This window comes from Ursus maritimus, unplaced genomic scaffold (assembly GCF_017311325.1).
Source record: "Ursus maritimus isolate PB19 unplaced genomic scaffold, ASM1731132v1 scaffold_16, whole genome shotgun sequence".
In the NCBI taxonomy this organism is placed as follows: domain Eukaryota; kingdom Metazoa; phylum Chordata; class Mammalia; order Carnivora; family Ursidae; genus Ursus; species Ursus maritimus.
In genome coordinates, this window is record NW_024424008.1 from 9,796,956 (window position 1) to 9,810,967 (window position 14,012).

A 14,012-nucleotide genomic window follows, 5' to 3' on the forward strand; every position below is an offset into this window, starting at 1 on the left:
TGTGTGTGTGTGTGTGTGTGTGTGTGTGCACGCACGCGCTGAAGGGGTAGGTGGCAAGGCTGCTAAAGACTTAAGTTCAAAACTTCCAAAGGGTAGAAGCAAATCTATAATCTTTCAGGCCAGAGGAGACAGAGATCAGTCTTGCTATCAACCCACAGCCCAGGAAGCCATACCTTAAGAACAAGGGCAAGTCAAGGTTAGACTAAATCTTATGAAAACTGAAACCGAGCCTAACGCAAGCCTTGATTAGCTAAATTTTATGGGGGGATTTGACTGGGCTGGGTACAAGGGGGCCTCCTGGGTTGCTGGAAATATGCCGTATCTTTAGCTGATCTATATCTATATATCTATATATATATTTTTAAGTTTTTATTTATTTGAGAAAAGGAGAGGAAGAGAGAGAGAACACGAGCAGGGGTGAGGGGCAATGGAAGAAGCAGACTGTCCACCGACCGGGGAACCCAACGCAGGTTTTGATCCCAGGACCCTGAGATCATGGCCTGAGCCGAAGGCAGCCGCTTAACTGACGGAGCCACCCAGGCGTCCCTATAGATCTGTATTTGTATGTATATCGGTATCTGTGTCTGTGTCTGTGTCTACGATGTCTGGATCTAGAGCTGGGGCTATTTATAGCTAGGTCTCTATCTGTATCTAATGTCGTAGGCTTTATTATGCCTGAGTTCTACCTTCATTAAACAAGCAAGCAAGCAAGCAAACAAAACGACATCGAACTTTACATCAAAATAAATAAATAAATAAATAATAAAATAAAATAAAATAAAAATAAAAAAATAAATCTTGCCTCTGTGTGTGTGGCTCTTTGTCCTACTACAATGAAAGGAATGGCAGAGGGGAAGTCACGTGGCGGTAGGGGTCAGAGTTAAAGGTATATTCTACCCGACAGCAGAAGCAGAGATTGGAAGGCTTTCCTGCAGGATATGATTTGTTCCCTCCCTCCCAGTCGCTGCTGCTACAGAGCCCGCGATCCTGATGGAGCATGTCATGTCTGCCAGCCTGTATACTTCCCTAGCCCCCCGCTGAGAAGGAATATAGTCAACTGGACACTTAGGGCTCTTGGGGGCCACCGTTGCGGAGATGAACACAGTATTCTTGTGATGGTGCCGAAGGCACAGGCCCGTACTCCAAACAGTGCGCATGAGGAGGTCAACAGCAAGGAGATAATTGTAGTTCGACTGACTGTTTCTCATACAGATAGGGCACACGAATGGCGGGGAGGGAGGGCTCAGAAATGGGCTGTGGTTTGCCCAAGATCACAGTAAGTGCGTGGCAGAACCAGAGCTAGACTCTCAGCGGGGCTGGATTCTCCCCTGGAGCCGGGGATCACTGAGCGGAAGCCCTGGCTGCCCTCCCTCCTGGGGCCCCAGGACGGACCACCCGGTAAGATTGCTTGCTCAGCCCACAGGCACAGAGGCACTTCCGTTCCCTAGACTTCTGTTTGGTCAGCATGCAGCAACAGATAAAGCTCGTGCTTAGGGCACCTGCTAGATAGGAGCCCTGAGAAATGTTTTTGCAAGCATTTAGTGTCTGATATTTTTAAAAAGCACTGACGTAGCATCGTGCTAATAATCAAACTTTCTGGACTTCCTTTCGTTTATTTTGTGGTTTAGATGAAGGCTTACATGTTTGTTTCGAATATGTATTACAAGGATGTTTTCAGTACTGTTAGGGGACGCTTCCTTGATCGGGATTATCTAGGTGCCACCAGTTACAGTGCTGGTGGGAGACAGAGGACAGAAAAACCGATCACCGGAATGTTCAACCCGATGCTGCCCTTTACACACATCCTCTCCTCTCATCATCCAGGCCTGCCAGGGAGTCCTCGTGCCCTTGAACAGAGGAGAATCTGAGGGTCCGTGCAAGGCCATGGCTGGTGAGGGGGGAGAGCAGAGGCTGCCCTGGAGCCAGCCTGCTGCAGAGGCCAGAGCCCCGCCTGGCAGCCAAGGGCGCTGGCTCTGGGACCAGCTCTGCCATGCACCTGCCGTGACTTTGGGCCTCCGAGCCTCAGTTTTCCCACCTGTAAAAGAGGGCTTTGGAAGAGATGGTCTCCTCCAGCTCAGTGAGCGTTTTTGAGCACGGCCTCTGTGTGTGGCCCAGTGAGGGGTCCGAATGGCCGCCTTGTGGCCCCAGCCTCTAAGGAGGGAGAGCGAGGCCCCTGGGGCTTGCTCGATCCTTACAGTCGCTGTGTCATCGCGCTTCACCACAGCTCCCAAATCCACGCCATCCTCCCACAATACTTCCACTCTCCTGTGCCCTTCCCAGAGCCAAGAGCAGGCTATGTGTGCATGATAGAGTCTGGGCTCATTGACCGGAGCTAGAACGACCTGGGTTTCCATTCTGGCTTCACCACTTTCCACTGTCCCTCTGAACTGCAATCCCCTCATCCGTGACTCACAGTGTTACAGATGCCTCACTAAATATTTCCATTTCTTTCATTGCCACCGACCTTGCCTCTCTGTGAGAAACTCTCTCACAAAAGCCTCAGCCTCTTGCCTGTGACTGCCCATCCCTGCCCGTCCTGTCAGGGTGTCTGGCCCAGGGCCACACAGACCGGGGGTGCACACTGGAACCCTCACTATGGCTGTATACATCCTCAGCCACCTGCTCCTGTCTGCTCACCCCAGCCTTTGGTTGCCTCTGGAAAACTCCACCCCCGGCTCAGCTCACCTGCAAGCCTGATCCACCTAGGTGTCTTCTGGCCGTGAGGGAAGAGCCAGGAAGGAACTGGGCCACAGCCCATTAAACCCTGGAGTCAGGGCCTGCTGGGGCCCTCTCCCTCGAGTTGGTTCCCCTAAGGGACTCCACACCCGGCACCTGGGAACAACTTCCTAGGGTTGAGCGGGAGACTTGGCCCTGGGCTTTGCAGGTAATGGAAATAGTGTCATTAACAACCCTCATGGGTCCCAGAACTTTATCACCGATGGAAGAGTTTGATTCTTGTTTTCCCATCTGGCCTCACAACAGCCAGGGAGGACAGGCAGAGCCAGGACTGTCCCCACTATTTGACGTTTGAGGAAAAGATCTAGTGAAGGGAAGTGACTTGCCCAGGGTCACATGAGTGGCTGCGGGCAGAGCTCGGATTTGAGCCCAAGATTCCAGTTTCAGTTCAGTGGTTCAGCCCCGCTCGACTAATGGTGGAGACCTCAGTTCTTCCCAGTGAGGTCACCTTGGACAAATCCCTTAGCCTCACTGGGCCTTTATTTCCTGTGAAAAGCGTATAACAGCACTGCCCATCTCACAGTCTCCTGGGAAGGTTTAGATGCTGAGCTCGTGTCTAGCACACGGGAAACATTCAGTAAATCAGAGCTGTTATTTTGATAAACCAAAATAGGAAAACCCTGGTGCACCCCTGGGACCACAGCTATTCTATGAGGGACTCGCAAAGCTTCTGTGGGAAGAATGTGAGGCGGGGCTCTGTACCCCAGCTCCAGGCAGGGCCCAAGCTGGATCACAGACCATTCGCACCTCAGCCTGTCAGATTCTGTCCTTTGGCTCCATAGCTCCTAATTTCTGACTCCACCACTCTTTCACTGATCTGTATAAAATTTGAACAATTTTTAAAATTTCACAAGTAATAAATAGATTCCATTGTAAAAAAGCTTAAGCAATATGTAGATTTATGGAGTAAAAGGTGAATGCTTTCTTCATACCAGCCCTTCCTCATATTTCCCCTCCCTTCTCCTCCCCTCCCCAAAGGTAATGATTTGGGGTGTTTCTTCCAGACCTTTGCTAAGCAGACCTTTGTATGTGTCAGGGGTGGGGAGGGAGTGTTTTGTTTTTCCTTTAACATAAATAGAGTCATTTTGTTCTTATGGCATCACTTATATTCCAAATTACTAAGTCTTGGAACCTTTCTGTCTGACATACTTCATTCTTTTAATCGGATATTTGGTATTTCATAGAATGGATATGACACAGATTATTTCATAATTTCCCTGCCAACGAACATCTAGGTTGTATGCAATTATTGCTATTATGAACAATATTATAATTAGTGTCCTTTTAACGTGCATTTTAGGGGATGGGTACCCAGATCTTTCTCTCAGATAGATCCTTAGAAGGAGAACTCCTGGGCCAAGCAGCAAGCACATTTTATTTTATTTTAAATCAATTAATTAACATACAGTGTATTATTAGTTTCAGAGATAGAGTTTAGTGATTCATCCATTGCAGCAAACACATTTTATTTATTTATTATTTATTTATTTTTAAAGATTTTATTTATTTATGTGACAGAGAGACAGCCAGCGAGAGAGGGAACACAGCAGGGGGAGTGGGAGAGGAAGAAGCAGGCTCCCAGCGGAGGAGCCCTATGTGGGACTCGATCCCGGAACGCCAGGATCGCGCCCTGAGCCGAAGGCAGATGCTTAACGACTGCGCTACCCAGTCGCCCCAGCAAACACATTTTAAAATGGAGTAGAGTGTGCGCGCGCAGGGACCATCCCAGCTTCAAACCCAGAGACATTGAGAACTTCATGATGGGACTGAAGACAGTTTTGGAAATTTCTTTGAAGAACAAACCAGAACTTTTTGTGTTATGTCCTCCTCTCCAGATCTACTCCTTCTGACTGAAGAGAGGAATTTTGGTTGGGGATAAATTTGTGTCTGTGGATCGTTGCTTCAGTACCACAAAGGTAAAAGGTGAAGGTTTTTCTTGGGGAGAAGATCTAACCACTCCCAAGTTAAGGGCAAAGAATCCTGCAGAATCACTGGACTGTTTGGTGGATTCTTTTGTTCTGTCTTCTGTGCCTCAGACACCACAGAGCTCCTTAATAAGCACCCAGAGCCATGATGGTGCTGTATGGCGACAGATGGTAGCGGCACAGGACGGGCATGGCATAACGTCTAGACTTCGCTGAATCACTACGTTGTAACGTTGGGTGTCAACTATACTTCGCTTAAAAAAACAATTAAAAACCCGTTTTGTACATTAAAAACAAAACCTGGAGCAGCTGAGTGACTCAGTCGGTTAAGTGTCAGACTCTTGCTTTTGGGTGGGGGGGCGATCTCAGGGTTCTTGAGATCGAGCCCCACATTGGGCTTTTGCACAATGGGGAGTCTGCTTGGGATTCTCTCTCTCCCTCTCCCTCTGCCTCTCCCTGCTCTCGTACTCTCTCTCTCTAAAATTAAATAAATACATCTTTAAAAAAAATAAAGAAAAACCCCCCAAACTCTCCAAACCAGCTTTTGGCAGCATGAGAAGGGCTAAAGGCTTTCTGGGATGTGATGGATGAGACTAAGGAAAAGACTCGGTCATTGGCGGGAAGAGCTCGCTTAGAGCGCAACAGTCGTTTGAACTACGGTAGGTCGGAGAAAACAAACAAAAACCAAGACTTAGATTCCTTTCAGATTTCTAATTTTATTTTGTTTTACTTACAAAAGAGAGCTAAAATAGGAGAACCAAACTGGTGGCTGAGATTTCTTTGTAAAAAGCCAGCACTTGAAGACTTCCTAGTTAAACATTAGGGGATAAGGTATGATTTACTTCATTACCTCTGAGAATAAAAATGTTCTCAGGCTTCTAGGAAATGCCTGGCTGTTTGATAGCCATGGTAACACACAGTCCTCAGAACTTGCTTTAAATCTGTTTAATTGTTCAGTGACAGCTTCGCGCTAATACACACGTTCCTGAAAGCCGGCCAGTCTCAAAGTCAGCCACCCAGCAACAGCCTCACCCCAGGAACCCCGTTGCCACCACTAAAGGCAAACCATTCCCTCCGTACCAGCACCCTGAAGGTCCCAACCCCTCCACATAGCCCACAGCCCTGTGTGAGACCAGCTCCCTGTGTCGCTCAGAACCATAACCCAGAGCATTCCCAATGCTTAGGCTGCTGGTAAGTTCAGCCTTGTGTTTTCAGGGGTGGTGTGGTGGTCTCTTCCTTTAAGATTTTGTATTTATGTTTTTGTAGTTCGGTTGTAATGTTCCCTTTTTCACTTTTGATTTTAGTAATTAGGGGTCTTGCCTTAGTCAATCTACCTAAACGTTCATCAATCTTGTTGATGTATTCAAAGACCCAGTTTTGATTTTTGTCAATTTTTCCCATTCTCTTTTTCTTTATTTCCATTCTAATCTCTATTGTTATTTCTGGCCTACTGCTTGCTTTGAGCTGAGTTTGCTTTTCTTTCATAATTTCTTAATGTAAAAATTAGATTATTCAGAAATAAATTAATAAATAATCTAATAACATTAGATGATTAATTTGGGATTTTTCTTCTTTCTTCATATAAGCATTTACAGTTGTACATTTCCCTCCAAGCACTTGTTTTAGCTGCCTCCCGTGATGGTGGGTATGTTGTGTTTTCATTTTCATTCATCTCAAGATATTTTCTGATTTTCCTTGTGATGTCTTTTTTGACCCACTGGCTTTTTAGGGGTGTGCTGTTTAATTTCCACGTATTTGTGGAAGCAGCATTCAGTGATAGGGTTTTTATTATTTTAAATATATGTAGAATAGAAGAACAGGCAGGTTATTTAACACGTATCTAAAACAGGTTATTAGAAACACCAAAATATCTAGTTTAGAAATAATGATGGCTTCAAAGGTGACACTGGACAAGGTACCGTGGACGATTCTGGGAATATATTTGAAGAACACATAAGAGGAGGATAAAAGAAATTAAAGCGAACCATGCTGTTTGAAGTATAAACAGAAAGTACAAAATACGAATTCAGCATACTACAAGCATTTTACTTAGAATCGAGAATATAAGAAATTAATGCAGAGGAAATGGTGTGACCATAAATATTGTCCTTGGAATGAAATCATAATCTCGTGACTACCTAAGTATTTTCACTATGCATAAGTGAGAAGTGGAGCCAGCTGTTGTAACTGAGTTTAGGTTTTAAACTAGCTTTTGACATTTTAGAATTCATTTTTTAGTTTTTTTTCCTCCTTCATTTCCCAATAACATTGAGATATAAAATACGCCGCATAGTAGGCTTATGATATATGTACTTGATATATAAATGACCTTCTGTCATTTAGCAGACAGGTTTTATTTTCTTGACAAGAAGCACAGATAGCCACCTGTGAGGACAGATAAATGATCAGATATTTTTAAAAATCAGATCATTGCTGCCCGTAAGACCAGTTGGCCTATGGAATTATCCTAAAGCTTGGTTAACAAAAGAAATCTCCACTGGGAAGCATCAGTAACACTGAGACATCAGTCCCACATACCCTGACTCAAGATAAGCCCTGCACCCTTAGGGAGAAGTGAGATGGATTTTAAGAAAGTATTTTCCTGTTGTAGGTGTAACTTATCTGAGCTTAATGGAAGAGCGCTCTGCAGACCTTAATTCTGGCAGGCCGGTCTTCCATCAATACCTCTTCGTGTGGTTACTCCAGCCGATCAGGACAGGAGTGAGAGTCCCATCCCACCTGCCAGCACCCGGGCCTGCATTCATTCTGTCCTCCCGCCTATTCCCATGGACAAACTCTTCGTGCTCCTACCCAAAGCAGGTCACTCCAGCGATGCCCCCCTCCCTCTCCCACCACCACTTTATCCCCCCTTTTTATTGCTCACCTCAAACAAAAACTTGATCTCTATCAACTGCTGATTAAAATTTTCAAAATCAAGTCTTATAATATGCTACAATTTCTCTAAGGAAGAGATGAGATAGCCGTATTTCTGTGTTATATATGTGTGTGTGTAAGTATATGGATTTGCTTTTATTAAAAATGGGAAGAAAAACCAAAAAGTGAATAAAAAAACTTTCCGTAAAGGGCATGCAACAGGTGGAGGGAGCAGAGATGGAGACGAGAATTCACTAACAATGCCATGTTTCGTAATTTTGACTTAAAATTGTTATCATTGTGACTTTAAAAGACCCTCATTGCTGTTTGCTGAAATTCTCATTCTCTGCTAATGTCCTTGCTTAAAGTCCCATCACCCGCTGCATCTTTATCACAATCTGCTAAGAAAGATTTTCTTTCCTTTAGCAAATGCCACAAGAATGTCACCACCTGAACCATTCACTTTTCTGAGAGTGGTATTCCTTCCTGCCTTTTTCGGGGGCACTGTAGTTCTGCCCCCCGCAGACCCTTTTTTGACCTGTGGGATTCCTGAAGAAGACTGAGTGGCAAAGTCTTCCGGGTCTGCTTGAGATCGAACTCCATTTCTCAACTGAGGGGGGTCCAAGCTAAAAATCAGCACCTCGTGACAGGTAGTGACAGGGATGCCATCCTGCATTCTGGTCGGCTCTAGAATGAAACCTCTCCTTCTCTGATGGGAGCAGCTCAGGGCTTCTGTTCAAGCAGTCCACGTGCGCCATGTTGTTAACTCCATGAGGACTTCCACACAAGCAACAGCAGGTGCCATAGGTTAAAAATATTTATGGGAGACATTTTTGTCTTGGATTAAATACCATCTTGCATGCTCCCACCATCCCCTGTGCTTCGCTCTGACTTGTCACCAACCACACGGCACTATTTCTGCCCGAGTCCATCTTCCTCATTAGAATGTAAGCAAATTGAGGGCTGCGCCTGTCCTGATCTCTCTCTGTGTGTCTCTAGCTTCTATCACATGGCCTAGCACCTCCCAAAGGCTAATTAAAGTCTTCTCAAGTGAATGGACAAACGGGGGAAATTACATTCAGCAGCTCGATGCTTACTCTGAATGTGAAAACCACCACACGCCATTCTACCCAGGGAAAGACTTGGACTGAACATTGAGAACTATCATTGCAGCCTCTGCCTGATGGCATGATGCCTTCCAAGAGTTCATTATGAAATACAGTATTCATATGGAGCCAAAATGTATGAAGTCTATGTATACAGTTTAATTGTAAAGCGAACACCATGTCATCGTCATTTAGAGGAGAATGAACCTGACGACTCCTCATAAAGCCCTTGGTCCCCCTCTCTGATCCAAAACCCTCTCCCTCGCTTACAGGAATAACCCTGATTTTCATTTTTATAATAAATATGCCTTCTCTTTTCTTCACAGTGCACGACATCTGTACGCATTGATAAAAAAATGTACTTTAGCTTTGCCTATCTTTAAACTTTATATAACCGGATTCATCCTATATATATCCTTTTGAGTCATGGTTCTTTCGCTCAACCCTAGATTCTTTCATCTATTCATGTGCGATTACTCATGTCGTTGTGTGTATATGTAATTCCTTCATATTTTATTGGCATGCAGGGTTATATCTTATGAACATTTTACAAGTTAGAGAAATGTAGCTGTGCCAGATAATGGAGTATGTGTATCTTCAACATTGTAGGATAGTGATAAAGTGTTTTCTAAAGGGGTTGTGCCAATAAACACTCCCACCAGCAGTGTAGGAGCGCTCCGCCAACCTGCGCGCTCGCCAACGTGGGTATTGGCAGACGTTGACATTTAGCCAGCCTGATGGGTTTCTAGCGGTAAGTATTCGTTGTTATAACTTGCACCTCTCCTGTTACTACTAGGTTGAGCGTATTTTCTTAGATTTATTGCACATTTGCTTGTGAAGTATTTTGCTAATTTTTCTAATGACTTGACTGTTTAAAAAAATTGACCTGAAGTAATTCTTTCTACATTCTGGATGAATCCCGAGTCCTTTAGTTGGTTATATGCATTGCAAATAACTTTCTGTTCTGTAGGTTGGCATTCCACTCTCTTTCTGGTGTCTTTTGATGAACAGAAGTTCTACATTTTAAAGCAGTCAAATTTATCCTTTTTTCCCCTAGGCTTAGAGCCTTTAAAAAATCTTACTTAAGAAATATCTTTCCATCCCAAGATGTGGACTATAGTCTCATATAGTTTTATAGTTTTGTCTTTCATATTTAGGTATTTAATGAGATTGCTTTTGTGTTTGCTTGAGCTTAGAGACAGATTTCATTGTTTGACATACGGATACCTGATAGTACTAATACCATTTTTTCTATGTCCATCTTCACACTGATCTGCAATGTCATTTCCTTCATGTATCAATTTTTCATATATTTAAGGGTCTGATTCTGGGCTCTCTCTTCTGTTCCACTGATCTACATGTCTATTCCTGTCTTAATAACTAACCTTTCTGTGTTCTCATCTTTATTACTATTTTAGCCTTATATTAAAAAATCTAGTTGATACTTTTATGAGACTGACACACTACCCACTGAGCTAAGAAGGCACTAATTTTCACACTTTAAAGCGGATAATTTTTCTATTTTATCTGACTTTTTCTTTCCACAGAAGGGTGGATTTTATAACTTAGTCTATCATTAATGGAAATGGAAGTCTCAATGGTATATTTTGGGCCCTACTCTAACTCATTCTTCCCTTCAAGAAACTTTTTTGATGACAGTCTCTCTTTTTAGCACACTGGTATCCTGGAAGCAGAATTAGCTTCTATAAGGATCAAGGGTCCCTAGAATGCCCTGGGTCCCGGGAACATGCCATTCTAGTGATGGCTGCTTTGACATTCTTGTTCCTCAGCGTGTAGATGAGAGGGGTGAGGATAGCATAGACCACGTTGCCCATGACGTGGACGTCGAGGGGCAGGTCGGCCTTGTAGGCTCCATAGGCGGTGGCAATGGATGAGTAGTAGGTACCAACCACCAGGAGGTGGGAGCTGCAGGTGCAGAAGGCTCTTGAGCTTCCTTCTCGGGAGCTGATGTGAAGCACTGAGGCCAGGATGTGGGCATAGGAGAGAAGTACCAGGAGAAGGGGCAGGATGAAGGCACCATGGCGATGCAGAAGCCCATGAAGGTCTGGGGCGTGGTGTCAGAGCAGGAGGCCTGGACCACAGCCAAGTGGTCACAGAAGCAGTGATAGATGTGAGCAGTGTTGTCAAAAGCCAAGTGGGAAGTCTGCACCACTGCGGGGATGGGCAGGAGGAGGGCAGTGAGCCAGGCACAGGCTGCCAGGATGGCGGCATTAGTGTGTGGGGTCATGAGGGCAGGGTAGCGCAGGGGGCAGCAGATAGCCACATAGCGGTCATAGGCCATGACCACCAGGATGAAGGCTTCTGAGCAGGAGAAGCTGTGGAAGAGGTACATCTGAAGGAAGCAGGCAGGGAAGCTGAAGAATTGGTCCCCAAGCCAGAGGAGGGACAGCATCTTGGGGACAGTCATGGTGAAGAGGATGTCCAGGGCTGAGAGATTGATCAGGAAGAAGTACATGGGTTTGTGAAGTCCAGGTTCTCTTACCACAGCCACCAAAATGAGCTGGTAGGATGAGGACGTAGAACAAGAAGATGAAAAAGATGGGAAGGAAGAGGAACTGCTGTAGAGAGGGGATGCCCACCCAGTAGAAGATCGACGGGAAGTCTTTTGATCCATTACAGGCTGTGGCATCCATGGTGAGACAGAGCTGCGTGCCTGGATCACAGGCAGCCAGCGCATCCGGAAACCAGGAGTTTGGAATGAGAAATCTGTGGAGTTCACTGTACAGTTATTGCAACCCAGATGATTTATGACCACGTTTAGAGGACCCTCAATATTGCTTCTTCCATCCTAACCCACAATTCACTCCTTCCATTCCATCAAGCATTTAGTAGATACGTACCTACAATGTGAAAGGCTGTGAGAAGGTGAACAAAGCATCCTCCCTTCACAGGGCTTGCTTAAGTTCTAGCAGCAGGATGGTATATTTAAAAGACAATCACACAGTTAATTATCTGGTTACAACTGTGATAAATACATCGAGTTTCCGTCACTTTTCTACTCCATGTCCTACCCTCTCTTTTCGATGTCATAAATCCAATGAACTCTTAGATCTCTACGCTATTGTATTTTCATTTGCTCTTGCTTAAAGTTCTCCTAAGTGATACCACTATCAGCACATCACTAGGAAAGGCTGTTTTTTCCTGCAAGTTTTCTGCAACATGCTGCCTGCTCAGCCTACTCATTACCCAGGAAATGGCTCCTCTCTCTTGTCCCGGGGTGCAGCAGCTCTGCCTGCCTCTCCTGAATTCTCTGGCTGCCCTCCCAGTGTTGGGAAGAGCAAGTGTCTTCTGTGGGACTCTCTTCCTGATGGAGTCCAAGTGGAGGACGGATCTCCCACCACCCAGGGCACGTCATGGATCTGTTATCTTCCTTCCTTCCAACTGCTGCAGCCCAGAGTATGCTCTGTTTGGTTCTTTAATGCCCACTTTGCCATTGGCTCCTCTAATACCAATTCAGAAGCCACGGGGACTGTCATGAGAGCCATTGCTGCTAGAAAGGATCAGAACTGAATGCCCACGGCTGCCCAAAGACAAAAGAACAGTGTCAGAGGCTGTTTGCTCAACGCGTGCTGGCTCCGGGACCAGCTCTGCCACGCACCTGCCGTGACTTTGGGTCCCTGAGCCTTGGTTTTCTCATCTGGCAGTGAGGGCTTTGGAGGAAAAGATCTCTGGGGCGTTTCCAATTCAATGAGCTCTTTTCTGAGGGTCCCCTCTGTGGTTGACAGATCAGATGTCACAATAGTCCACGCCCAAAGGGAGAGGGTGAGGACTATCCCGCCTAGTGAGCACCTGCTACCAGCAGGGTTCTTCCCCTTCATCTTGTCACGTGGACCTTAGTGGTCAAGTGTGTGGACTTGTGAGTCAGAAAGAACCTGATTCCAATCCCAGCTCCTACTTCCAGCGGTGTGACCTTTGGCAAGTCGCTTCCCCATCCTGGAGCTCATTTCCCTCATCTGTGAGCTCCTGGGTTGCTGTGATCCTGATGGAGAGAATGCTTGGACAACGTTTACACGAGAGCCTGAAACATGTAGGGCTCAGAGCTTGCTGGTGTGTCCACTGGTGACTGCTGTCGTCAGCCTTGCTTTCCTGGGGGAAAGGCTGGGCCAACATGATTTGACTCCCACCCAGAGGTGCACCTTGTCCAGATCTGCCAGGATATGTGGTCCGAGGTCCCACAGCCCGTGTTTGCACGGCCACCCGGGATCCTGGTGCCTGCCTCTTGTGTACCCAATCTGTCTTCCTGATCTCCAGCCCCGGTTCTACATCCCTCCCACCATATCCTTGCCCCTGTCTCTCCACTCTGGCCTTTGCTGAGCTTTGGCACTCCCCCACCCCCCGGCTCCCTCACCTGTCAAGCACTGCCACCTTGGTATCTTCTGTGGTGTGTCATTTGTGTCTTCCAACCTGGCCTGGCAGGGAAGCACCAGGCAGCTGCTGAGCTGTGGCCTGTTAAGCCCTCCAACTCCTCCTTCAGCCAGGCCTGCTGGGGTTCTCTGCCTCAAGACGGGGCTCCTTTGGAGCACTGTGCCCTCCAATCACCCAAGATCAAGGGATCTTCTTGGCCCCTCCTAGAGCATGTGTTGGGAGGGGACTGGCTTCTGGGATTTGCTGATAATGAGAACACCTTTGTTAACAGCCCTCAGGGGCTCCAGAGCTTACAGCCAATGGGACAGCTTTTATTGACATTATTCGCTCTGGGTTTCAGAAGAGCCAAGGGAGACAGAGGAGGAAATTAAGGTCCAGAGAAGTGAAATGACTTTCCACTGCGTATGCTGATGTTTAGGGTTAGAGCAGCAGGGCAGCTCAGCAGTATTCCATGATGGGAAGGGCAGAGGGTCTAAAGTGAAGAAGTCGTTGGTTTGAGCATCAGTTCTCATATATGTTAGCTATGTCACCTTAGGCAAGTTCTTTACCCTGTCTGAGTCTGTGTTTTTCTATCTGTAAAGTAGAACATAATACTACCTATCTCATAGAGTTTTTGAGAGGATTTAATGAGATAAGGGATATTGGATGCTTAGAGTGAAATATGATTATCTGAAAATTACTCCAGAAGTTCTCTGTGTTCTACACGGCAATATCCAAGGGACAGGTTGCCTGCATAAATTTAATCTCCTAGGGGACTGGTGGTGTCCGTTTCCTGCAGGGGAAGATGCAGCTTTCATGGGTTCTGAGGGTCTCAGGGTGCCAGCTGGCTTTCCTAGGACCTACAGTCGCTAGCTGGCATCTAAGCTTCGAACTGCTTCGTATCCAGTAGTTAGTTTGTTCTGCTCATAAAGCTACTCTCTTGCTCCCTTCCTCTCAAAAGAGAAGCAATCAGGGTCAGAGCATTAGACCCGTATCTCAAGATGTA

General features: G+C 46.0%; 1 pseudogene; it reads right to left on the reverse strand.

Annotated features, from left to right (window-relative positions):
- Nucleotides 1-10,353: 10,353 nt before the first annotated feature.
- On the reverse strand, nucleotides 10,354-11,295 carry LOC103678122 (annotated as a pseudogene).
- Nucleotides 11,296-14,012: the final 2,717 nt, after the last annotated feature.